A 24,152-nucleotide genomic window follows, 5' to 3' on the forward strand; every position below is an offset into this window, starting at 1 on the left:
AACTTAATGTCCGAATCGATATTGGCGTTCTTTTTCTTCCCAGTAAAGACATTGAGTTATAGAATGGTATAGACGTCGCCAGCACTTCTCAGATTTCGGATTGCACCGACAATTCTTTAGAGCCATGTGCTTGCATTTTTCAGCACTGACATTTTTCTCAGCTGGAGCTTGTTTTTGACTTAACAAAATACTGTGGAAAAACACTGCCGATTTTTTCATCGTTATCAATTTTGAACCAGGCCTGACGTAGCCGAGTGGTCAGGAGCGAGGTGCATAGCACCCGTTCCTTGAGTGGACCGGGGTTCAAGCCCGTGACTACTAATTACGATAAATATTTGTATTTACAATTTATTGTAAACTCTACTGACTTGGTTGTCGTGCTGGAGTATAAACAGAAAATTAAAATGGGTTTCTCAACGCCTTACTTCAGAACACGCAATTTCTTTGCCTTGGGGTTGGGTGTTCAGGGCATTCAAGAAGAAAATTTAACGTCTATAGTTAATCTATACAGGCTCTGCAATAGAACATCAAATAACTTTTATTTTCGGCGCATGAAATTAGACTTCAGAGAATGGCACTGAATGTGGTTATGAATATTCGAGAAAACGTACTCAATCTGAAATGAGTAGTTTTCGCCCTGAGTTAAGTGTTCAATCTTCTAGACTTAAGTTGTGCGGTCCTTGCATCAAACATTTCCATGCATTCCTTTCATGAACTGTAAAATGTCTACTCCAGGTAGACATGTCTACATACCCATCGATGACCTCTGGCGTATTACAGTTCCCTTCGTTTAGTGCTATGAAGAAAGTCTGCCCTTTCCATCAATAGATGGAAGTATTATTGTCCAAATATTTCTAGACTTGTTACGTAGTTTAAATGCACGTCTCGATTCCGAAACCTGAAAAAGGAGACGTTACTTAAGCTTCCACACATTTCGGCACACCCTGTTGGGGAAACGAAAATTCCCTCCAGCTAACAAGGAAAGGGCAGGTTCGTGAAGAAGCGACATTCTTGCCCTCTGTAGTTAGAATGGCATTCGCCTAACACTAGAATAGTGAGATCCCTACGTTGGTAGAACGCTACCGACGTGGCCGAAGGAAGCAGGTGGGGGCGGACGTGGATGGGGGAAAGAATTCTGATTCAATTAGTAACTTCAGGGGAAAATGTAGTTTACAGCTTAATTGTTTTTATGGTAGATGATATAACAACGCTCATTTACAATGGTAGCTGCATTTTGTTCTGAGCACTTGTAGGTTAAAATGATCAAAATGAGTAGCAGTGACCAAGTACGCTTCCCCAGTGTTACTCTCAGTCCCAGAAAAGAAAATTTTTTTTTTTTTTTTTTTTTTTTTTAACAGGAGCTTTAAAATCTGAGCTATAAAATCTTTTGAGAGCTTAAATAGTTTTGTCAGGCAAAACTCTCGGAATGTTTTTGGCAAGCTCTGGACGTCAATCTTTAAGTGAACGCAAAGTTGGTCACTGACTAGAGTAATCAGAACAGCCTGTCATGCGACTACTTGGTGTTGGCCAGTTTTGCCATTACGAAAACAACTATCTGAATAAATTCCTATTAGTTGCCTAAAATAAATAAAAAAAAGTAGTCATGTTTGTAAGAAAGAAGCTTAAATTTCATTACTCAAAAGATTCTTGCAGAAAGCTGCATAATTAAGACTACAGTGGTGTCTTTATTTCAGAAATTTGTATGGACAGGGCAATGAAAATAGCAAATCTCTATGATATGAACACCATGGAAACTCAACGTGATAATTGTAAATGTTCCTTTTGCTTCACAAAAGTAATAAATAAACAGCAAAAAATAAAAGGTGAAATAGCGAGCAATGTTCAAAATTTGGAATATATGTGGTTTAGAAATCAAATAAATGCTCATAAGGTTTCATATGACGAGGAGTATTATCACTCCACTCAGACAATTTTTTGAATGGCTCAGTACCACCTGATCGTATGAGCCTTCGTCCAGTAATTTTGCAGGACGCTTTAAATACTGTATTTGATGGATTTCTGAGAAACAGGGTCGTCATTGGTCAAATATAAAAATCTGTTTCTTCCCATGGCCAGAATTATATCATCTCAGACGCTATTACTCCTGCGTCTACGCGCACTATATGTTCAACAATCCATTACGATTTTTATGAACCGGTTACATATATTCTGGGTGTTTTTCTTCAGCTCATTTTTGGTAATCTAACCTTAAGGTTGGATTATCTAAAATAAGTTTAATTAATCATTTAAGAAACGTAATGTCGCATGCGCATTTACACAAGGTAAAATAAATAAAGTTACGGGAAAGTTTTTCTGTATAATTAAAGACGTTGGCTCTTGCCAAACCCTTTGCATGTTTACTTGTTGCATTTGTTTCGGGGTAGTTCTCTTATTTTCAGTATAAGACAGTAACAGGAAGTGGTTTTATTTAACTGAACAAACTGAGAAGAGAATGCATTGGTTTCGCTTCTAATTCAATCAAAATAGCATTATCAAGAGGGCAAAACTCCCTCTTACATAGACCTATGTACTCTGCAGTATAAAGGAGCATTGCATAGCAGTTATCACTTCAGGAGTTTGTCAGGGAAGTATCATTTTAGAAAATACGATCTACTTTGCTTCCATTTCCTGTGAGTCTTCTAATCTTTGTGCTAGTGACATTTCACTTAACCTCGTGTATTCGTTACCACCAAAGGCTGCTTTCCTACTTAAAAATCCCCCGTGGTTACGCTCCTGTATTATTTTCGATGGCTTCCTTAAGATACTGTCTGACTAGCATAATGGATGCGGCAGTTCAAGCGGGACACTCGAAACGCGTAGCGTAGCTAGGGTGACGCTCGGTTGAGCGTTTGGGGGTCGCGAAGTTCGTGATATTGTACTTGTCATCCTGCCTGTCAACCAATGAGCTTCTTACTTTCTATTATTTGGTATTCAAAAGAATATTTTTCGCTCTCTTCCCTTTTTCGCGGTTAGGGAATTGGATAGTGTTTTTTCCAAGGAATACTTTCCGAATACTTGCTTTAAAATAGCAAAATCAGAATTTAAACACGTTAGGACACTTGTTAAAGAGCCTTCTATACGCCACACCTTACTCTTTCTCCTATTAGATCCCAAGCGTTATATGGAATAATACTAGCAAAGTTATCTTATCAAGTCATTTTTTACAATACGTAAAAAAGGATTGCGTATGCACCAAGACCCTTCATGGTCTGGTAGTAATGAAAGTAGGGTCTACATTTACAGGTGTGTCCGTTTGTTTTGGATGATCAAGGAAAATCGCCTACTTGGTTAACAATGACGTTACCAAACCTCACGTGTTTATCACCAGTGTCCTCAACTGTATACAATCCATGTGTTATTATACTCTGTACAGGACGGGATAGGCGTACGGTTATCTCGAAGGTCAACTACTTGACGTCCTTGTGTGGTGGTTGGTTCTGAACATTCATCATTCCATGGACCATCGTGCGTGAGCGTGCTCATTGAAATGGACGTTTTCTTTGATCACGATTAATACGAATGGCTTGCAATTCATTTTCAGTGTCTACGCTTGTAACGCGAATTAAATGAAATTTAGCTTAGTATACGAGGAACATATGGTCTTTGTCCGCTCCTTATAATTGTTTAATCGCCTCCTCCGCTTACATATCTGGAAACCAGTATTTCTTTAACAAAACTATTTTGCATAAAAAAATTAAACCTGATTAATCAACTTCTTGGTTTGTAAAAATGACCTAACGAGGTCACGATTTGCAACGTCCTCTGTCAATAACCAGCTTTTGGATAAATGCAATGCAATTACAAGTATGGCCTTTTAATTAACTGAACCACAACATCTCGTGTTGGAATTCTGTCCTCTGGTTAAGGAAGTTTTCTTTGATACGGGCAGCCGAGTGAAGACGTAGAGTGAGATGACTTGATCCTGTGACCTCTTTCAGTGGCCGTTGTTCGCAGGCGGATGTTTCACTTTCAACACCCAGAACCGTAAAAGGTTAGATGAAGAAATGCCCACACATCGATGCACACACCTAGAAAAAGTCCTTGAAGTTGACGAATAAGCCTACTCGTAGGGTGGAAGTGGTATCGGTGACACTATTTAGTACAGTCGAAACTGCAAAGTGCCGCGTGGGGGCGATAGAAAATACAGAAAGCCTGGTGGCGTCATGACCCAAAGGGATCAGCCCTGCGCTTGTGTGCATTTCTCAGAATAAAAACATAGTCATCTGTATAGTTTTTGGTGTCCACCCCTTAATCCTCCTCCCATTGTAAGAAAGGTCGAATTCGATATGTCATTCATTAAAAAAAAACAGGTGGATGTTAAACTGATTACTTGTTTACTTCAATGGCAAACTACTTAACCATTTAAGGCAAAAACTTAAGAACAGACTTAACAACAAACTTTATTTGAAATTACATAATGCCTCAAAGGGTTCAAGCAGATATTCTCAAAGTGTTGATCACCATCCCCCTGGGGTTGTGAGAAACTTATAGGAGACCAAATATTGTTTTAAAACTTTGTCTCGGGTTTGAAATGTGATTGTTTATCATTAGCTTTATTTATGGGGTGGGGTGAGTGCAAGCATTCATTTATTATAGAGGGTAGCAGTATCTCAATTTGAGAGCACCTGGATTACTGGTCACAGGGCTGCCTGAGTTCCAAGTAGTTGTCACATGCGTTGTAATTATTGCTGACCATTGTCTGGACGGAGCTAAACTGGAAGTGTAGGTGCATTCCTGTTGCCGAAGAAAAAATTTTCTGTTTCTGGAAACAATACGACTGTACCGTCTGAGGGGAACTTCATGGAATATAATGGCAATTTGTGTAGCAGAGGATGACCTGTCTGGCATAATCTGTGTTGGTTCTGCTCTATCCGGTTTTGTTATGCTGGTTGTGGGGACTGGGTGCCTGAAATGCTAAGAGACCTGTGTGAAAGCTGCTTTGAATACATGCAGTAGGTGAAATAGTAAATCTGTATCTACTGGTGGGATTGGCAGAATCCTAATGAACTACTCTTTTAAGTCTCCTCAATTGGTGTCTATATCTGTACAGCAATGCAATTTCTTCAAGGTTCCAGTGATGCCCAGTTTTACTTGAATGTAAGACCGAATCCAATGTGATAACTTTACCGAGTCGTGCATTGTCTTTTGACTCTCCTACATGTACATGGGAATGTTTTATTTTGCCTTCTGTTGGGAAGGCCGTGAGGAGTTTTCGAATGGTCCCGAAAGCAGAGGTGTTTTTTTTTTTTTTTTATCTTGAGCTTTCTGGCTAGTAAACTGGGTGATCTTATTGCCCAGTCCAGGGCCGAATGGGAGCGTGTCTTAGCACGTTTATCATCAGTTTTAGTTCCGTAGCTTCCCTAGGGTGGAAGTCATTATGATTCTCATGAACTGAAGTGGAAACCTAGTAAGAATGAAGGCGCTTCTCGCTCAGCCTGAAGGTTAGGGCCCTTGCAAGATCCGAAGAATCTGTGATTTAAGGATCACAGCTTCTGTGTGTGTCAGGGATGGCTAGACTGGAAGGAGAGGACCTTACCTCGATCAGGTTTTCCATACACTTTACTGGCCATAGCAATGCTGACTATCCCATCTCGGAAGGGGCCACTTGTCAACTTCTGAAGTTTAATGTTCGGATGGATGGCATTCAAAGGGTTTCGAAAACCGGAAAGCAGTTGAGAGTCATGGCCCCAAATGGCCAGTACATCGTCCACATTGCTTAACCAGAGTTCTGGCTTGTGAAAAGAGAGGTCACCATGGTTTTATCCTCAAGTGCTGACATGAACTCAGTGCGGGAGGAACCAACTCTCTTCCCTTCAGTAAGAAGGGGAGAGAGTGGGTTCTCCCATACTGAAGTCAGTTTTATGAATGTCGATAAGTAATAAGATCGCTCTGTTTTACAAAAAGCACAAGATATTTGGGGAAACTGAAAAGCTCTCCAGCAATCGGTACATGTTGAGGAGACTTTTAAAGAATCTTTCTTCGTTAGGACTTTTCCCAATTCTATCGATAGAACAAGCGGCAACTAATTAACAACGACCTGGTGCACGTGTTCAAATGTGGCCTGGACACCGGCCCCACAACCAGCACAACAAAACCGTTTTTCTACAGAAATTGCTAACATATCTAAAAACGTTCCACTCAAGTTATCCAGCTGTAAGAAACGAAAAATCTTCTTCAGCATATTCTGGAATATTTTGTGAATTGAGTTCAAATCTGTGATATTTAACTTATGTATAGCTTATTAGGATTTCTGGTTTAATGCAACTAAAACTTTCGTTCACATTATTGAAGATACATGCAGTATTTCAATATAATGAAAAAAATTAGAATCTTTCAGTTTTGCTATCTCCTCTCCTACCCCGAAAGGCAAAATAAACGCTTCTTACTTCACGGAGTGATGCCTAGCTGCATTCCCTAATACTATCATAAAAATGGCTTTCTTGACCAGGTGCATTTCGAATTTTTAAGTTCTCTTGAGAACGAACACTTCTGATTTAGGAGCAGCACGAAGTAAAAGAGGGTTAATTGAGTCTATATGGAATTTTTGTTATGTAACGATATTTACATTTCATTAATCAAAATTACGCTGTTTATTCTGGAACAGAAATTTTCCTTAATTTCACATGAGCGCAATTAAGGCAGATTGCAAAAGTGTTTACGCTTCTTTAGTTACTCCCTGTAGAGGACTTTTTCAATTACTTTTAAAAAATTACTTTTTCAATTCATTATGAGAACAAGGTACTATCAATCCCTCCTCAGATGAAAGGGCAACATAATAGTTGAACTTTATAACGGTTTCATATGATCAGTGTAACAAGGAAACGCAGAAAGCACCTGTTAGAAAGGGGGGAGGGTGAGAAATGTAAAACTGAATGGCCAAGCATGAAAAGTTATGCCACGTCTCCCTTTATGTAATGGCGAGCGCAGTACTGTTTTGCGAGTATATTTGACTCCTTGCCTTTTGAGCCTGATATCAGAAGAGGGGCTGCACAGCAATAATTTGAGCCACACATTCCAGTTTCAGTCAATCCTTAAACTGGAAGTTGCAAGTATTAACAATTAATTTGTTTCACCTTTTGCATATATCTCGTTTAAATAGCAATGTAAAATTTTCTGAGTGCTCCTGACAAGAGATGGGTCATAAATGGGTAAAAGTAAAGGAATAAAATTATTCTTGAAAATAGCTTCACGAACGAACTACCAGTTCTCTAATCTGTCACAGGGAACTAGCACAAAAATGCCCTAATTTCACTGAAGATTTCAAATATATAACGCACTGCTAAACGAAATTGTTCTTTCTCTGCTCTACAAGTATATTTTGTAACGCCACTCGGGGGAAAAAAAATTTCCATAAGAATACGCAAAGAAATTTCTTGGGAAAAAAAAATTAATTATATAAATGAGTACTTCACTTTTTCTGGTTTCCAGTTTCTTAGTAATGATTTTTAATCATGCACCGCAAATTGTTAACAGAACTACATTGATCTAAACCTTGTTGAAATATAATCAGATCCGTACTCGTCTCGTTAACTGAAGCGGAATTTTTTTTCTAATCAGAAAAGTGGAACAAATTGTACAGAAGAAAGCATTGCAGATTTGATTGACTTAGTCAAAATGATTACTTTGTCTGAAGATGCTGAAGCATACCAGAATTTCCACCAGAAATTCTCATTGGTCAACCACGCATGCTCTTGGGATAAACTCTGTAATTTCCATTCCTTAAGAAAATGCCCTCGAGGGTAGGAGACCTGGACAGGAAGTAGTGTGGTACTTGCACCACCCTGAGTAGCAAGAACAGGTTCTTTCTGACTCCCCCCCCCCGATTGGCTCACTAAACACCAAAGTAACAATGTGCGAAATCTAGAAGTGTAACGCGTCTCTGGAACCTTGAAGATAATTACTGATCCCCGTGAGTCCACGTGCCTCATTCTTTCTCCGGATGATGGACACGAAAGAGACTAATCTGTCACACTCAGGTGTGAGGAGATGAATCGACGCACTGGCACAGTAGGGGTTGTGAGGAACATCATCCAACCGAACTATTCCCATGTTCCGGCGTTTACCCAAATGGCCTTCAGGAAGGCTTAAGTGGTGACTAAGTGCAAATTTAACGACTCAAAAATTCTTTGTTGCAGTGCCTTAAGTCGAAATTTCGGAGCCTTCACTACAAATATTTTTGTAGTGATAGTGATGATACCAATTGGAGATAAAGGATGGATTCTCTAGCTTCCCCTTGCCGACTTGCAACCATAATTGCTGGTGGAGATAAAAGGGTAAGCAGAAGTCTGTTTCAAAATTCCATCCTTCTTACAATCCCTTCCCCCAGAAAGTACTGGTACTGAGTGGCTACAAATTTAGCCTAAAGGTGTTCAGTTGGTGGTTCAGCTGATAAATTCCACGCTTATTAGACGGAGTGGAAGTTCAAAATGCAGCAGATTAGAAGAAATTAACTCCAGATCGCAGCGGTGTCCGACTTAGGAGGTTATTAACCTTGTTAACTATTAAATCGGCTTCACCTGTGTAAATAACTCCCCCATAATGCTTTGGAGCTCTTATTTTCCATATCTACCGCTGCTTGTGTAATCAGAACTTGAACAGAGGTAGTGTCGTAGTCATCAATGTGACAGGCTTCTCTTTGCTACCTGTGATCAGCTTAATTGATCTGTGACTCAAATTGCAATAACATCAGCCTTTCAAAAGAAGTTTTCTTGGATTAATTATTGTATTAAATTGACCAACGTCCTATTGTCTAACTTTGGTAAGTTTATATATACAGTACTTAATAATAATATACGTATATATAATATGTGGGGGTTTGGAATATTAAAGCGCGTTTATAGATCCTGTGAATTCTGGGATTTTCTTAGGAATAAATATTTTTTCATATGAAAGAAATACATAGTTGAAGTAATAGCGCAAAGGACAGTTCAAATCATAAGAGTTATTTTTCGTTATGGATTTCGTGGTTTGGTATATTATTCATCCCACAGAGTTGAAAAGTATCAGTTAGTGTAGTAGCGAAGTTAGTGCAATTAAATATAGTTTAAGCGTACATTCTACTTTTTTTTTTTTCGTAATGTTCGCAGGCTATTGATCTAGAACGTTGACGGCCTTAAGCATCAAACCTTAACCCTGATGTAAATTTACGTAATGCCTTCGACACAACTATAACAAGAAATTAGAGAATGAAGTAGGAAACCGGAATCTCGACCTGTTCAACCAGTTTAGAATTTTTGGTCAATGAATAATCGTACTGGCCTGAAATTCTGATTACTTTAAGGTAGTGTGGAATTAACAATTTCACATTCCACCCATTTAGCGAGGTCTGTATTCGAATCCACTCCATTACTGGGGAAAACGTGAGCATTTTAAGGAGCGCTGAACTAATCGGTCCCTGAACGAGGGTTCGGGAACTTACTGAATTGGTTTATTTATTATTATTATTTATTTTTATTTTTTTTTTTTCCTGGCTGCATGAATTCATAAACAGACACGCTCATTGATTTCAATTTTTTCTCATCCTTTGTTTTTCACTCCTCTCTCTGAGATTGTTATGGTATTCACGTATGATTTCGAACAAATATTATTCGACTATAAACACCTTCCGACATGGAATATATCATGATGTTTCGTAATGAGCAAACTGGGATGTATGAATCTGTGTGGGTGTAACCTTTGAGGGCTATAAATGGTAATTCTTTATTATCTCTTAATTTTTGTTTTATCTGTACCTTCACTGCCCTTACTATTTATTATTCTTTTCCTTATTTGTTCCACACCTTCTACGTTCTTTTTGTATCTCCCTATGCATCCTTTACCTTAGTATTGTTTTACTAAGGCTCACAGTGCAACCTAACTGCTATGTTAATTCTCAATGTGATTGGAAAAATCCAAGAACGGAGGATTAATTTCTTTTACAATTAGTTTCTAATTAATTAATATCTTAATAAATTAGTTTATTAAGAGGTTACAAATGTATTTTTGGCAGAATAGTGTATCTCATCATTAACTGAGGTCGACACAAATAAAATAAAATATAGAACAAGGCAAACTTATATATATATACACACTAGAACCCAATTTTAAGTTTCTAATAATATAATTACTCCATTCAATTAAAATTATCTTAATCAACATTACAATAAAACTTATATTAATCAAACTAATTAAGTATATTTAATGATGCTGAATTCCTGCAATCAAAATAATGACATTTCCATTTCGTAATATCTAAAATTCCCTGAGCAGTTCCAATTCACTTGCGCTCTGATCCATAACACGACAGGTCACAGTCCTGTTCATGAACTGGCCGTTGATTGGAGCTTACTGCCATTTGCTTCATCAGTAATGAACATTGTCTCAGACAAGCTGAAGTAAAACATTGTGGACATGTTTGCATTTAAGCGGTCCCAGTGGTTCCCCGCCAAACCGCGAGAAGAGCGTTACTGTGAAGAAGCAAAATCTGCCTAGGCCAGATGAGGGTGTGAGTAATATGGTGAATAGTGTTATTCTTCTGCCAACTTAGGGATGCCTGTTGGAGTTCTACCCCCAGGAGAGCAAGGAGGGAAAGGACTCGTGAAAAGAAATGTGGAAGAGGATGGGAATAGTAAAGTATAAGACAAGGTTGAGACCACAGGGAGGGAGTCTAAGACGAGCAGGAGGTCAAGAAACCGCTAGTGGGAAACATCCAAATAGAAGGATGCCATGAGGACAGCAGAGGGTCAGTAAGGTAAAGGGGAGAGATCGCTGTAAGGTCGGCAGAGAGAAACTATTCCGCAATGGTAAGAGCAGGTCTCAGGAAAGGGTCTGGACTTTGGTATCTCACTCTTTAATGTCTTTATTGCAGGCAGTAAATGGTTACATGATTGCCTGATGCAATAATACCCACAACAGCGACAATGCTAGGGGTTTAACATGAAATAACTAATACAGGAAAAATTACATAAAACATATATTAGAACATAAAACGTATAATTACATATTTTGCATTTAAAATTGATATTAACATGGGAAATAAAAAGCGATGAAAAGACAAAAAATGTTCCCCGATGTACGATTTGTCCTCTATGAACGTTTTGTAGGTCACATCCATCTCCTGGACGTTGTGGAGCATCTCCATGGGCAGGAATCAATCCCCTATCCTGAGCCTCCACGCTGCAGAGAATGGAGGGCTCTTTAGGGCTTCAGGGGATCCTCCAAATGCACATCTGCCAAAAACTTGGCGTATTGACTTCATCCGCTATCATTTTAATTGACACGAGCAAGCGGAGGGTGAATATCCGTTTGGAGACTTCTGTAATTTAGAAGTTGGGTGATATCTGAAGTATGTGTGCGTGGTGGCAGGTTATGCTTGAAGACCCACCGAAGAAGCCAGTCTTCTTCGGTTGCAATGGTTTTTAGCGTCGTTTTCGTTGCCGACGCCCAGATTTCCGAACCGTAGGTGATGACTGTCTGCAGAAACTGGTATATGTATTGGAGCGTGTACTCACTCTGTGACATGAAGGTGTTGTTTGGCAAGCTATCTTGATCTGCAGACCTTGTTGTGAATGTCTGCAACATGGTGTTTGAAACTGAGTTTAGAGTCGAATATAACGCCGAGATCTTTGTGCTTGGTGACTGGGGTGATGGGGATTCCGTGGATTTCCAGATTTAGTTGTGGTTGGGTTTGATTTGAGTGAAAACACCATTTGTGCAGATTTGTTTGGATTTATTATACTAGAGAGGGCAGGCGTCGGCAAATGCAATGTCCCACCCGAAGGATTTGCCACGCCACTACACCGAGATATTTCAGTGGCAAATCCGCGCTAGAATGTAAGCATCACAGAAATAGAGATGCTACCAATTTTTTGCTGATGGAATTGGCATATCAGTCAGGAAGCGTCTATTCCGCTTGAAGAGTGCGGTACAGTAACGTAGGAAAGCGTTGAAGGCTTTCTTGGTTGTTGATCAGGGAATAGAAAAGCAGGAGGGATGGAAGATTGCACCGCAGAAGTTCTTGCATTGTCAAGCATAATATGGCTTCAGTCTCTCCACAGATAAGTGTCATCATTAGCGCGAAACAGAGTTTCTAAGTCGTTCTTCGATAGATCCATGGCCTGTGAGCATAAAGGCTGTTTTCAGGTTGGGAGTGAGCCAAGTCAGGGTGCATTTATTGAGAAGGCTACACTAGAATGAATTTCCTTGTGATATCACCTTTTGGATTTTGCTGACCAGTGGCTTGCCAGAGTTTGGAAACTTCCGACCACAGCCTTCCTTCTTCCGGACAAAGTTTGTCCTTCAGTGGTTTATGCGATTCCAAGAAAATTGATGGGTATTGGTCCTGGTGCGATGCAAGAGGCATCAGAAGGCGATATGCAGATCTAGGGGAAGGTTACCTGAGATTACTTGAAGTGCCGGTGTCGAGGTTGTTCTGCATACTGTGGTTGAGTGGAGAAGGAAACGACGCTGAATTTATTAAGTTTGTTGGCAAAGGTGACTCTTTCTACCCTGCAGAACCAGGGAAGGACACCATAAGAGACAGTTGGAAGAAAGATTGTGGAATGCATTTTGAGAGTCCTATCCTACATTCCCCAATTCCAATCACTCCTAGTCACACAGGCCAGCATTCACGTGTATCTCTTGACTTTGCCCTTTGCGTATTCTAGATGGGGTAAGAAAGACCACTTGTGATTGAAAATGACTCGGAGATATTTGAAAGAGGAATGCATTTTAAGGGATGTACCTTGAATCCGAATGACAGGAGGCTTGCGGATATTGAGTGCCTTTTATTTAAGAAGTGACGGTCAATTTATGAATCTCTGCCCAGTCAGTGAGTACAGCTAGGACAGAATTAGCCTGCGCCTCCAGAGCGGCCCGGCCGAGACCCTTTACAAGTAGGACGAGATCATCCGCATAGGAGAACATGGCGGTCTGAGGGGAAACTGTTGGAGAACCACTTATTCAACAGAATGTTCCACACATCCGGGCCTAATATGGTTCCTTGGGGGTAGACACTTGAGATTTTCTTGGTCACTTTCCACTCGATAAACTAGTTCATGATACTACTTTACCGTTGACGGACGTGGCCTTAAAGAATCGAATAAGGTTCGTGCGCAGCATCGATGGGGCGAAGACGGTTCCAGATTTGGCCATGCCAACCATTGATCTGATAAAAACTAGAATCAGTGCCCACCCAACCCTCTCCAGAACACCTAGAGGATGAATGTAGAGCTGGCTACTGTCTCTGGCCCATATTGCCCTGAGATGTCATCGTTCTCATGGCATTAGAGTAAAATGCCTCGATGCTGTCGTCAATATAGTTGCAAATAGACTCATCCAAAAGGGATGGTTGGTAGAAAAAAAGTACAGCATCACAACGCTGCAAGGCGTTTACGAAAGCCTGACCTCCTGTGTGTAAGGGGTGACTGTGTTCCTTGGCTTCTCAAAATTCCAGCATTAGATAGCCTAGTTCCTTAAGATTGTAACTTTGCAAATAGACACCAAAATAAAATATATGTTGGTGTCAGTTAGGAGATATGAAGTTTTTAAAAATCTGTGGTGTTGCTTCTCAACCATCTTTATCAGCCGCTGATAGCATGAAAGAAGTAATAATTTGACTTTCATGAACGTAACCTAACGTGGATACGAAAATATATACATTCTTAGATTAGTCATATATTTACGTTGTCATTCTGAGTCCTGGACTTTCTCGAGAACTTCATTGCACTACTTCCTTAATCTTGTTTTCACTTTCTTAAATTGGTTCATTATAAAGTTTCTTATCTTGCATATCTTTATTTTCTGTTTTCACTCTTAATTACTTTCGAAGGTTCTTCCAAAACGTCACGAACTTTCTGCGTGCTTCACAGAGCGGAATAAGATCATTCTCTGCGCACACACCGTCCGTACTCGCACGTGATTCGAATACTTAGGTCAGTGATCACGGTCTCTATTCGGACCCGGACTGTTGGACTGAAATATAAAATTACCGACTGCATTAAATAAGAACGTGTTCGATTGTGGAGTGGCATATAAAGTGTCTTCGCACCATACTTGGCTTACGTCTTCGTGTCACAGGTATGCAAGTCTTGTTTCACTATTCTGGACATCTGCATGCGAAACGCGCAATTAATTAAAAACAGAATGCCGAACGGAACGTGTGACATGAGCACGAGAACACTAAGCTCGGTGCAGGTGTTAACATTTCGTGACAGAAGATTAAGCCGATCGGTGAAAGACTGGATTAATTTCTACTTGCATTCTCCTCTCTGGTCATGAGTAAGACTGACAGTGATCTGGTGTGCACGTGAGAAGGTCAAAGTGGACCAACGATACATTAATCCTCTGAGCGCTTCTCTCTCGTATTTTGGATGAATAGAATAGTCGGAATAACTGACACGCTGATTTTTTTTCTTTATTTAAGGGTTTACTTTGTTTATCAATTTCGACGTTGTTGGTTTTTTTATTTTTAGAAATAACTGATTACATGCGATGTCCTGAGGTTTCTCCATTGCATTATGAAATCTTTGAGAAATGAGATTTAGCAAGTACGTGAGAAACCTTGTGGGACTGACCGCCTCTCATAGTTAAGTGCTAATGTAGTCCTTAAGATATCCTTAGGTTTAATATTAATAATTTTGAGATGTTCTACAAAAGTTCACTTATAGTAGCCGTCCAAGTTAACATTTAAATATTCGATGTGTACAGGGTGTTTAAAATTAACATGACTTAAATATCTGTTGGTAACATTAGATTTTTCTGTATTGCTTCGTTTGGTCTGCCTTAGTATTTAAGTTTTATTATAAATGTAACCCGTGTCCTCTAGCTAAAGCTGTAAAGGGACATTTCTTTGGAAATAAATTGATAATAATAATAGCCGTATAATAAGAATGTGAGTGTCATGTAATAATTGTCGGATTTCCGTATTTAATTATTAAATGTAAAGAAATAAAATTTACATTCGAAAAATGCGTAATTAGTTGTAGGGAAGTATTCTGGTGGTCCGCTACCCGCGAACCTATGCAGTCCTCTACCTCCAGCATTTTCTGTTTTGGCCTGTAGCCAAAAGAGGTTGGACGCCCCTGCCCCGATGCAAGGCATCGGTAGAAGGCAGTGCAGTGTTTTCCAAAATTTTCTGCCGCTGAGAAACTGCTCAAAAATAATTCGACACTCCACCCACAGTTTTATAAGTAGTGCAGTAGCATACGCGTTTGAATGAACTGTAGTTTTAAGCTCGCGTGATTGATAAATTCAGTTAACGATTGTATTCATTGTCGAAATGATTAACTGTAAACACCTTTTGATTTAGTGGTCACGCCACAGTATAGCCAGAACTGTGTATACTTAACCAAGGTCATCTGAAATCGGCTACTTCATTTAATAATAACTCTAATTTCATTTACTATCTGAGACTGGTAATAGGTTTATAATCCGCGTTACGCTAAACACAACTGAAGAATGAGATCGGCTATAAACTAGTATACGTGTATATTTTATAGCCATTCCAAAAAGAAAGGACTGTCGATATACAGTAGTGTGTTACAGTAGATGGACTGAGTAGTCGGAAGAAACTTGACATTGCATTTACATTTCTGAAGGGTGTAATTTTCTATGTATACGAGGGGCAGTTAAAAATTTGTGAGAACAGTGTATGTATGTGTATATATATATGTGTGTGTGTGTGATATCTTAATAAATCATTGAATATGTTATTTTGATAGCTTTTTTTTTTTTTTTTAATATCTTGCAGTTTTTTCGTGTTATTTTATATGTCAATGTCAAATGCAGTTTCTAAAATTGAATTTATGTTGGTAGATGGAAGAAGAATGAATATCCAGCAAATCGAGCATCTTTGTGATCAAAGTTTTGACCGAGAGGGCAGAAATGCTAACTAAATCCATGAAAAGATGACTAGTTATGGGAGGGGTATCATGAATTATGCTACTGTTGCAAGATGGTTGGCAGAGTTCAAAAGAGAATGGGCCTTAGTCAAAGATGATCCAAAGTTTGGTCGACCTTCTAGGTTGTTTCAGGAAATAAAGCAAAGATTAAAGAACAGTTCATTCAGCAAGTTTGGGTTCGAATTATGAATTGGTGCTGACTGATGCACGTATTATAGCTTTTTAAGGAAGAGTGAAAAAGCAGCATCCGTGTAAAAGTTCTGTATGAATGACCGAGCATAAACTTCGTTTTTGTGAGGGAACAGAAGCCACTTGGAAATCGATTAACTTGGCTGTTGCATGAGTTAAGCTTCTCGGTAGGGGGAGAGGGGAAAGACTAATGCGAATGATTTAATGCAGATATAGCAGTATGTGTGGTACAGTTAAATTGGAATTCGCTAATTTAATTTCATAACCAACAGCTGCTCGGGGAGCTTAGCCAGCACTGTAGACGTTAAAAAAAATTAGACAAAAATTGGCCAAGAGCCAAATAAGACCATAAAGAAGCTTTCTAATCAATAGCTAAATAGAATGCCGTTAACCATTTTTAGCCCCTTGCACGATAGTAGCAAATGTAAGGTGTACTACTACGGAGTTATACTACGCTTGTTCGAATCCATGTGATACCGTAATATACTGCTGATCTTTGGCAATCACGAAATAAATAATTTTTTCATTTATTTATTATTATTTTTTTTAATTTCGGAAAGTTGCATTCGTTAAAAAAAAAATCTTAGCTTGCGAAAATGCACAGAAATATACTCTGCTTCGACTGCAATAAATATTTTGTAGCCAAACTTCCATTCTTATGCAGTTTTCCGCTGTTTAGGAACTTTTCCGTGTAAGTGCTTCATTCATGCATGTTCGCATACGTATTCTAGTGTATCATGTCACGCGATTACGCAGGCCGCTGTTAGAACAGAAAAAGCTAACTTCCGCAAGATCCTTAAACTACCGCTCCCTATCATACCTGCACGCTTTTTTCCAAAGCCTCTAGCAAAGTGGCGTAACTCAAGGAGGAAATCCAGTAATTCCGCTGGCATGTTTCTTGATGCGACCACCTACAATGTCACATTTAATTTACTCCTGACGCCATCGGTGGCAGAGCCTCAGAGCGGGAGATGTCATATCCGCATTCTCCAATTCTAGGTAAACATCCTTTCGCCCCTTCTACCCCCTCGCCCAGAGAGCTGAAAAACGGCGTGTAATGTTTGAAATTAATAGCCCGTATTGTCCAACGCATGCCTCGTTGATCTCCAATATCTGACAGCCTGGGCAGTCTGTATAGCGGTACTTATTTCGCACGTGGTGTGTAATGTCTCCCTTTTGACCTACCAGTCCAGCTTCCGGTATTACTAATTCTAATAATCTGTCTAACGACACTGAAGAACGCCCAGCAGATGAAAAGAGAGAAATGTACGTTGAAATGAGTAACAGAGTGGTGTTTATCAAAATAAGTTAATTCAGTCTTTGCATAAACAATGGCTTCTGAAGACTGTAATTGGCTTTCAATGAAGATAGTTGTTTTTTCCCCCTTCTGTTTTGTTTCCGAGACATGGTGTTGCGTCAAATCTAAAGAAATTTCGCATGAAAGGTAGGGGAATTTGTGTTCTTAGCACATGCACCTTCTTCAGGACAGTTGTTTGGCCTATTTTTGCAAAGTTTGGAATGAGCGACTGCTATCTGTAGATCTGTTTTCCTTTCAATCAAGCGTTAGAGAAAGTGGGTCGTATCCAGCTCACTTCTTACAATCCAGCCTACTAAAACCCCACCCCTTTGAAGTCAGTACCGGAACAGGGAATTGTGGAGCTGCCCTTCTGGTAAGTATCAACTTTGTCTTTCGAAACTTTTTTTTTTTTTTTTTCTTTTTTTTTCATCCTTCGCTCAGCAACTACTTTCAGGTCACAAGCGATAGTTGTGTAGAAATGCATTTTTTTTTTCTTAACCAAATATTTGTTCTACTTTCGATGTATCGCCTCGTGTCTTGGTAGTATTTCTCGAGTGACCGTAAATTGACCTCTGTTTTTCCAACGTTAATGAGGAAATTAGAGTTAACGATCTTGTCGATAGCAGAAAACTTACGTCAGGTATGACGTACAGAAGCTGGTTTTTGTTTATTTGGAAATATTTTTTGATCTCCTGGTGATTACTAAAAGAAACTTTGGAGACTGGTAAATAGGCTGTAGTAGTACACAAAGCATCCAGGTTTAGAGAAATATTATAACATAAATAAGAATTAAGTTAGTTATTAGCGATGGTATTAAAATTTATTTCCTTTATTTATTGGCTTGTTTTGATATTATCATTTAAGTATTTTTTGTATTTTGCTGATATTTAGCAAAATACTTAAGAGGAGATTGTGTAACCATCTAGACTTAAATGGATTGGCTTGTCGACACACAAGGAAGACGAAATGCTACTCTAAAGTAATGAGAATATATTTGGGAACAGATTCGTTTGACACTGCCTAATTTTGAATAATGTTTCCTTTAAAATCATTCCTTAGTTGCCCCCATAGGACTTAATACACCGAGCCTAGCGGTTCTGCCATTGGAAGTATGTGTGAAATTAATTTTTTTTAAATTTTTTCTTAATAAGTTGCTGTCAAGTATCTCCTGAGAGATTTTCGTGACACTCCAAGACATCGTTAATCTTTCCTTTTGAGTTAATTTTTTATTTGGATTTTTGGTGAAAAAAAAGACAGTATTCTTATCATGTATTCTAACTAGTAATTACCAGCTACTACTGTTCTAAATGAAAGCGTTTCATTTCTCCAAATAGTTTGAAATGGTCATTAAATAGACCAAAGTCACTTAATTACATTTCTTGTGGTCAGTTTTATGTAGCCTATTCTTTCTGAGTGAAAGCAATCATCTTAGTCATAAATAAGCATTATAAATGGGGGTTTCTTTATTTTTTCTGTTCAGTCTCACAAGCTTGAGTGTCAACTAAATCTCCTAGGGTTATGAGAAGTTCCGGGATATTTTAAGCCCCTGTCTCTGGTAATTTCGTTCCCGCAATGTTTCAGGAAAGGTGACTCACGATAACAGTAAACCATCACTTCAGTATTCGTTTCCAGTTCAATATTCTGCAAATGGCATAACGAGTTCTCTCGAAATGGTCAAAAATATATTACAGTATTCACTTGCCTCCACAGTGGCTGTTTTCGTGTGAACGTGGAGTAGGCAGAGTATGACAAATGTGACCTCGAACCGCAGAAGAAATTGTCTTCAACGAGTTGTCCTAGTGTTGCATTGCTTTCAGAGTTTTTTTTTTTTTTTTTAACTTAGTGGGTTGATTAACCTTTTTAGAGATAACCTTGCGTAGTCAAAAGATTAATCCCTTATTGAGCCACCATTGTCATCTAAATAAATGACATTAACTTTTCTTTTATGTCATTTACTGCCGACCGGGCTGGCCAGGTGGGTAAAGTGCCTGCCTGGCAACCCAAAGGTCGCGGGTTCGAATCCCGCCTCGGGCTTGGATCAGAGTAAAATGCAAAAACTTTGGGAGGTGCATTATGGCCACAGAAGCCGATGCGCCAACTAACAAAATAAATAAGTGTCATTTGCTTGAAGGTATTGTAATAGTAGGGAAACTTTGAAGGCAAGTTTCTTCTACTGTCAGTGCGTTTAGACCACATTACATTAATTAAGCAGTTTATATCCTGCTGGCTGCATGGAAACACACGGCATAATACACCCGACTGCATATTTATTTTTATAATTTCATTTTTAATCTAATATTAGTTATATTGTACAGCTAATTTCATTTAATTTATACTTATATTTAATGCTGTCCCCGGAAATACAAATGGTATGTTTAATTTACATATTCTTTATGTTGAAAGCACGTGGTATCTGGATTTGAACGGGAAATAATGATAACCCTAACCTTCATTTGTTATGTGTTTGGCGACGTCACATCTAGGAAGGGGTGTAGTAGTAATCTGTAAGTTTCGAAGTGAATGTAATTTGTTTAAATGTTTATCTTTCAACTCAGTTTTGCTCTCACATTTAATTTCTGTTTCAATCCTTGAGGGTTCTGATACCTATTTTTACGCTTCCCATTAATCAGCTTAGGTCAACATCCCTTATTCTACTCTACCTTATTCTGACCCTCTGAATTATAATTGCTATTGTAGGCACTTGCAGTTAACCCTTAACTAATATTCTTATATTAGTTAAGACCTAAAGACCACGATATCAGTTGTCGTGCTAGTAGAGCTTAACTGGATTTCTGCTTAATACTTGGGCAGTTGTTGATTTGACTGTTGCATAAATTGTTTATGCATTCTTTACTATGATCACGGCCGAAATTTTTCGAATGGCAGTAATCAGGTGAAAATCGGGTACACCACTTAGTTACGAATAAAAGGTAAATTTAATTCATGAACCGAAGCACTGTTTTACCTTAGGGCAATACTCGAGGCAGCTCGTAGTGATAACGCTGCAATTTTTAGAAATTATCACCTTGTTTTTGAATTCATCGATATCTCAAATTCATTCTCATTTAATGAATGAGAACAGACCAATTGCTGTAGGATGCACCTTTCTCAAAATCATGGAAACAGCCATCCTCCCTGTTCTCACCCATCATATGTTTTGTCAAGACCCTCCATCCATACCTCCATAGTATTCTACCCGGACGACCAACTGTCACCAACCTCATGGACACACTTTTCAGCACTGTTTTTTATTCACCCTTGCATACAAAACAGGTGAAACATACATTGAGCAACTGATATTCCTCGGCATTAAGGCGGATTTCGACAGGCTGTCCATCCTTGCACTATGTGCCATACTAGGCGATTACTTCAAAATCTCTAGCCACCTATTAGATCTCCTTAAGTTCCTACAGACCAGGACCCTATAGATAAGAGATAATAACCATCTTCATCGAATTAACTGCTCCAGAGGGCTCCTCCAAGGGGGTGTTCTCTCTGCCGCATCTTTAGAATTCTTCATCGCAAATCATGCTAATTTTACCACGTATGCCAATGATTTAAAGTTATTTGTTGTTACAAAATGCCTCCAGTCTGTCACAGTGATCTCCAACCAACAGTTACAAGAACATGAAAATTACCTTCATGCGATTCAGCTCTTCATAAACAAAGAAAAAACTGCTCAACTTACTATCACCAAGAAGAGAAATATAAACGATGCGAACATCATGATTGGGAACTCCCTAGTTAAAAAAAAAAAAAAAAAAAAAAAAAGTCACAGCATAAGGATTTGGGCCTCGCCTGGGACAAAGACCTTGCATTCTTTCCTCATTTTAATGCCATTTGAGAGAATTAAAAAAAAAAAAAAAAAAAAAACACATATGCACCCATATGGGCAGTGAAACAGGAGATCTCCAACTTTCGTAATCCGCATCTTATCACCAACCATATTCTTCGTTGCATAATACCATTTCCATTGTATGCCTGAACTTAGGTGTAAGGTATATTGATGTCATGCGGCACGTTGTATGCCCGTACACACCGCTGGGGGGTTTGATATTACGTAGATGGATAGGCCGGGACTGAGCGAAGATTATTTTAGTGTTGTTAAGTTTAGTGTGTGGGGCGTTCTATATAGATAGAGTAGGAGGGGAGGCAGAAGACTGGGAGGTAAAGATAGAAGTATGGGAGCGATAGAGGAGGTGCCCCCAGTTGGTCAGTGAGGCATGCCCATGCCTCCCCAAAGAGGAAAGGGGAGGGGGTTCAGCGAGGGGAGACAAGGTGTCTCCTCCCCGCCGTGGTAGGGTTGGAAAGGAATCGAGTCAGTTGCTCGATTCTGGTCCCCAACGAGGCTTGATGGCAGCGAAGCTGCATGGTTCAGGTCCGTGTGACCCTTTTGCAGATTCAGGGTTCAGACAGTTGCACACCATGTCCTTTTATTCTCGTTGGAGGTATGGAATTTATTGTGGGAATAGTAGCTTGTCCCATTTTATATTGTCGTTATGTTGCTTGTTCCATTCTTAGTTGCCTTTTGTTACTTCTTCCTACTGTTTTGGTCTGCAGGTCTTTCTGCATTTTTCACTCCATTTAGTTTCCAGTTGTTATTTGCTTGTTGGGCTAGTGTGCTCGGCGTCTGTTAAACAGTTTCTGTGCAAATTCGGTGAATGCCATATATGGTTCTTCATCGTCCAGAACGAATTGCTCTTGGTCCGTGGATGAATGTTGTAGTCTTGTCACCAGCTGGCAGCGGATGTGGTCGTATTGGTGGCAGTCATACATTATGTATGGCGCTTCAGAAACTTGGTGCGACCAAGTTTCTGAAGCGCCACAAGTGCAATTTGGATTTTCAATTATTCCCAGAGTTGCTAGTTTGGCATTTAAGGCAAAGGCACCATGTCCTGTGAGTAGGTTCACAAACAGACCAGGTGCGTACCAGGTTGGTAATTTAGGTTGGAATCTATATATTTGGAAATAATTTCTTTGTTATCCGACTTTTGATGGAGACATATCCCATCGTGCCTGCCACGCCTGCAGCAAGTGGGTCTGGAGTCTTTTTTCGGCAATGCGGTTATTTCCTGGATCTCCCTTGAAGTCAAGGTGTGTACAAGCATTGCCTTTAGCGAGCTCATGGAGAATGCCTCTCCTCACCACCTCTAGGTCTAAGGAGAGGGTTCCTGCGATGACTTGCAGAGCGTGTGTGCTCACTGTGCTGCAGCCGCGAGTAGCAGTGAGTAGCATGATTCTATGTATGGAATCAAGTATTCTTAGGTTTGCAGCTGTGCTGGCCTTTTTGTACCAGGCACTAGCTGCGTATGTCGCGATTGGTAAGAAGGCTGCTTTATAATAAAACATCATCGTTCTCTGTTTCAATCCCTAGTCACTTCGGGCAATTCTGTTTATTAAGGCAGTGCAGTTTCTTATTTTTCTTCTTACGTAGTTTAGGTGCGCTTTGAAGGATAAGCGGGTATCCAAGATGACGCCCAGGTATTTGAGCTCTGTGCTGAGCCTTATTGTTCTAGTGCTAATTTTAATTTGGGGTGGTCTGTGGATGTTCAGTGTTCCCTTTAAGAGTATGGAGTTAGTCTTCGTCGGTGAGATTTGTAGTAAATGGTGTGTAGCCCAGCCTTGGAGAATTTGCACAGTGCGGTTTGCCAGTATTTCCAGTTGTGCCCTGGAGTTGCTTCTATTGTTAGGATGAGGTCGTCCGCGAAGGCTTGTGAGCGGACCCCTTCCAGATCCTTGTTTAGAAACTGGTCCATCAAGAGGTTCCACATTGTTGGGCCAAGTACTGACCCCTGTGGGCACCCTCTGCATATATTTCTTTGTAGGGAGCTTTTATCTTGATTGCTCTGTCGGTGAGATAGCTTTTAAGCACATTGAAGAAAGTATGCCTGAACTATATGGTCCTCTGCCCCTCCATCTTGCCAGACCAGGTTCCTATCCCTGGAATACTGAATTTTAAAATGTCTAAGGAGGATCGCACGCCTACCACCTACAGTCTCAAAATCTGTCATGCTCTCTAATCTAAATATGCTACTTTGGAAGTACCATATCATCTCTAGGAACCTCGTGATCTTCGCTCAGCTACTTTCCGGAAAGTTAAACTCGCCTGATATCTGGGATATATCTTTGACAGACCGTAATAAGTCATACCAGCGCACTGCTATGCAGATCTAAGCTGCGTAGCATGACTACCCTGGATATGTTTCCATTGTATTAACTCATTTGAGTACACTGTCTTTAAAAAAAATGTATATATTATTATCATGTAGCCCATGTCCTCTAGCTGCATAGCTGTAAAGGGATTTTTCTTTGGAAATAAACTGATAATAATCCAATTTCTTTTGATGCTGGAGTGACCATATTTATCGCAGTGGATAAAATAACCCTTTGCACAGTTGAGAAGACGATATAAATCTATATTAGCTGCTCTGCTTTCTATAAAGTGTCAAGTAAGTGAGGATAGCATCGTTCATTAAGATATCTCGCAACCTATCAAAGGATGTCACATAATTAGGAAGTCTTGTATATGCAGAACAATACATCGTTTCGCAGCTGAAGAGTACGCCCTCGTATTTTTCTGATTTTGAGGTAAAACATTTCCTAAGATACAAAAATTATTGGATTCTGTTGAAAATCTTATGATATACAACAGTTCGAAATTTATTTGTTTGTTTTCTTTTATTTTCTTTGATATCCTAGTATTCGAATCAGGAGCAAATAGCAAGAATTTTCGAAGATAGAATTCCCTGAATTCTATCTTCGAAAAACCAAATCCTTGGCTTCTTTTT

The 24,152-nt window shown here is 39.4% G+C and overlaps 1 protein-coding gene across 2 annotated transcripts in view; it reads left to right on the plus strand.

Annotated features, from left to right (window-relative positions):
* Positions 1-24,152, plus strand: part of LOC150076471 (ATP-binding cassette sub-family G member 8) — a 126,646-nt gene that overhangs the window by 2,110 nt on the left and 100,384 nt on the right. The window contains exon 1 of one of the 2 annotated variants that reach the window (XM_090387433.1): positions 7,983-8,758. The exons of the other annotated variant lie outside the window; for it this stretch is intronic. The gene's annotated coding sequence lies outside the window, so the exon portion shown is untranslated. Of the gene's footprint in view, positions 1-7,982; positions 8,759-24,152 lie in introns of those variants that run through there. 2 annotated transcript variants of the gene reach the window in all.

Source organism: Mastigoproctus giganteus, chromosome 13 (assembly GCF_048544385.1).
Source record: "Mastigoproctus giganteus isolate SK-2022 chromosome 13, ASM4854438v1, whole genome shotgun sequence".
NCBI lineage: Eukaryota > Metazoa > Arthropoda > Arachnida > Uropygi > Thelyphonidae > Mastigoproctus > Mastigoproctus giganteus.